The 3,426-nt window shown below is 45.0% G+C and overlaps 1 long non-coding RNA gene across 1 annotated transcript; it reads right to left on the bottom strand.

Moving 5' to 3' along the window:
- Positions 1–475: 475 nt before the first annotated feature.
- LOC117077374 lies at positions 476–1,418 on the bottom strand. Its single transcript, XR_004434746.1, has 3 exons — positions 1,228–1,418; positions 816–1,046; positions 476–581 (listed from the first exon to the last, which is right to left on the bottom strand). It is a non-coding gene; the product is annotated as an uncharacterized LOC117077374 (long non-coding RNA).
- Between the last annotated feature and the right edge of the window lie 2,008 nt (positions 1,419–3,426).

The following is a 3,426-nucleotide window of genomic DNA, read 5'->3' as shown; positions in this document are numbered from 1 at the left end:
AACAGTCAAGCAACATCACCTAAAGTGGCTACACTTGACTTATCTTGCCGCTACTTCACCCAACTGGGCTGCCCACCAGTCAAAGGGAGGCAGTAGTGAAAGCTGAGTTGAAGTTGAAGAGGTGAATATCCATCAGGGAACTGACACAGGGCCATTCAGAAAAATCTAGACACGCACACTGGAAGGAGGTCTAGCCTTTGAACTCCTGCCACAGAGGGCATCAGCAACCAGCCAGTGCTGGCCCAAGAACCACCACCACCCAACAAAGGGAACATCAGAGATAGGAACAGTTATGTAAAGAGATGCTCATCCTTTTCTTCTTCCTTCTACCAGAAAACCACCCTGGAGGGATCAAACCCTAAAGAAGGAGTAAGTACTCCAAGCTTGCCTGGGAGGAGGGAAGTAATGTAGATGAAATTGCAATTGAGTTTGCAAGTTAGCAAGTCCCGTGAGCACCCCATCCCATATCCCCTCACCTTTACTTTTCATTACACCCAGGCATGACTTCCAACTGCCAACATCTGCATCTCTTTGCCTGCAGGCTTCTTCTGACCACTGAAGCCCTCTGTGCCCACAGGGAACTGTTGGAGAATTAAGAGATCCTAGAAACAGCCCTCATCCATTGATAGATGGATATTGGTGTATAAATACCCCAGCTCCTTTACTTAGGTAGGATAACTCTGAGTCTCTTGTTCCACACTACATTCATTATTTATAGGTGCAAAACAATTTACCCCCAAAACATGGTAGCTTAATATAACAATAACTTCACTATTTTACAGTTTCTGTGGGTCAGAAATTAAGGAGCAACTTACCTTGGTGGTTCTGGCTCCAGATTGCTCATGAGATTGCAGTCAAGATGTCTTCTGGGGCTGCAGCCAACCAAAGGCTTGACCACACTGAATGATCTGCTTCCAAGATGGCTCATTCACAGATCTGGCAAGTTGGTGCTGGCTATTGGCTGGAGACCTCAGCTTATGACCACATGGACCTCTCCATAGGACTTTTTGAGTCTCCTCATGAACTGTGACTGGCTTCCCCCAGGGCTGGTAATCCAAGAGAAAGAGAGATCAAAGTGGGAAGAGCAACATCTTTTATGACCTAGCCTCAAAAGTCAGATACTGCATTGATTATCTATTGCTACAAAACAAATTACCCCAAGACTTAGCAGTTTTAAAAAATGATTAACACAATTTCTAGGGGTCAGGAATTCTGGGCACAGCTTACCTGGGTGCCTCTGACTCAAGGTTTCTTTTGAGGCTGCAGGCTCTCTCTCAGTGTGTTGGCTGAGGCTGCAGGCGTCTCAAGGCTCAACTAAGGGAGGATCTACTTCCAGGCTCACTCCCCGGGCTGTTGGCAGCCCATGACCACATGGGCCTCTCCATACGGCAATTCACAAAATGGTGGCTAGTTTTTCCTCCAAGCTAATGAGGAAAAGACCAAGAGAGCATAAACAAGAAGAAAGCCAGGGTCTTTCTGTAACCTAACCTCACAACTGACATTTATTACCTTGACCACATTCTATCGGCTAGAAGTGACTCGCTTATTATTGGTTATAAATGGCTCACACTCTTGGGGAAGGGATTATACACGGGTATGACTACCAGGAGACAGGGATACCTGGGGCCATCTCAGGGGCTGCTAACCACAGACGGCATGTTCTATTGGTCACATAGGCCACACACATGGTTCATTGTGGGAGGGGATTAAACAAGGGCATGAATACAGTAGGCGAGGATTGCTGGGGCCAACTTGAAGGCTGGTTCACACAAAAGTGTTTTCCAGTGTTCCCCAGGGAAATTAAGCAACTGTTGATTATGTGCTTTTTAATGTCTGCCTTTCCTTTCCAGGTTCACTTCTCTTCTTCCCTAGTCTTTCCTGGCATCGTCTTCCAAATAAACCACTTGCATATGAACCCTCATCTCAAAGTCTACCTCTAGGAGAACACAGAGTAAAACTTTAAACTAGACTTTTATAAAAATGTGTGGAACTAATACACAAAATTCATTTCTTATCTTGGAACACAGCAAAAATTTGAAAGCCATTGTAGTAAACACTGCAGAATTTCAGAGCAAGAGTGGTTTTACTTAACCTGATGACATCTAGGAAGACTAGGCCTTAAAGATTTGGATATAGGAAAAATCAGAAAGTACATTGTATATCCACAAATAACAATGTTCAAAACTGAGGCTATTAGTTCTTGAGAGAATTCTCCACTTGTCTTTTGGAATTAAATTTTTATTTCTACCTGCTCATCACTTTATTCAGTCTAGTAAGGGCCTTGTGTCAAGATGCCCATACTCTGCCTGAGCTCCAGCCAAATCTTATGCCCAGCAAGTATTCTATACTTTCATGAGGTCAGATTTCTCTGTGGCAAAATGGTAGAGATTAAATGCAAAAAAGTTCATAGCACTGGGGAGGGGTTTGGGATCCCAAGAGTAGGCCAAGTTGCTTGAAACAATGGCATATTTTTCAAAACTCACTTTGAGACTCACTTTGGATAGGCAGGTACCAAATGACTCTTGACCTCTACGCACCAAAAACATGCTCAGGAGAAATCAAGGCCTTCCAATGCACTCAATCATGGGTCTGTCAAGGGCTGGCTAGAGAAGCTTAAATCCAAATTAATTACTCAGAAATCTCTAGTTCAGAAGTTGGGCCACAGACATGCTCATCAGCATGCAACGGCAGTGCCATTCCCACAGCAAGAAGAAAAGAAACCAGCATAATGAGGACAGTAGATAAAAGGGAGACCATGGAGGAGGATCTTAATTGTATCTTAATTGAGTCACACGCTTTCTCCTTCATGCAGATCCTGGCCCTGAAGTTAAAAAGAGAGTGGCTTCTCTGCTGGGGTGCTTCCTGTGCCCCAGCCATGACTGGCATCCAAGGTCAACATATTGTGGCAATCTACTAAAAAACAGGTGTATCAGTTAATTGTTGCTGCAATAATGCTATATAACAAACCACTCCAAACCTTAGCAATAATCACACATTTTCATTTATGCATCCACAGATATGTGGGCCTATGTGTTTACAGGTCAGCAGGGGGTTGGCTTATGAGGCTGGGTTTGGCTGAGTGGCTCTGCCTCAAACTGTGAGCGTAGCTGGTCTTGGCTCTCATTGAGGTTTGGCTCATATCTGCTCCACATGTATCCACTCCCAGGACCAGACTAAGGGGGATGCTGTTACCCAGGGGTGCCTCTCCGAGGCACAGAGAGAAAGCAGGAACATCCGAGGCCTCTTAAGGCCTAGGCTTAGAAGTGACACATCCTCCCTTCTGCCCATATATCATTTGTCAAAGTCAAGGGGTGGGGAACTACCCACAAAGAGGCCATGTCAAGGGTGAGGAGGTAGAATAGGGTAAAAGATTTGGGGCAATAATCCCGTGGACCAAAGCCTGAGTCTCACCTCCCAAACCAAATG

Source organism: Trachypithecus francoisi, unplaced genomic scaffold (assembly GCF_009764315.1).
Source record: "Trachypithecus francoisi isolate TF-2019V2 unplaced genomic scaffold, Tfra_2.0 Lachesis_group0, whole genome shotgun sequence".
Classification (NCBI taxonomy): Eukaryota; Metazoa; Chordata; class Mammalia; order Primates; family Cercopithecidae; genus Trachypithecus; species Trachypithecus francoisi.
Note: the sequence above shows the minus strand (reverse complement) of the source record. Positions and strands in the feature narration are given on the sequence as shown.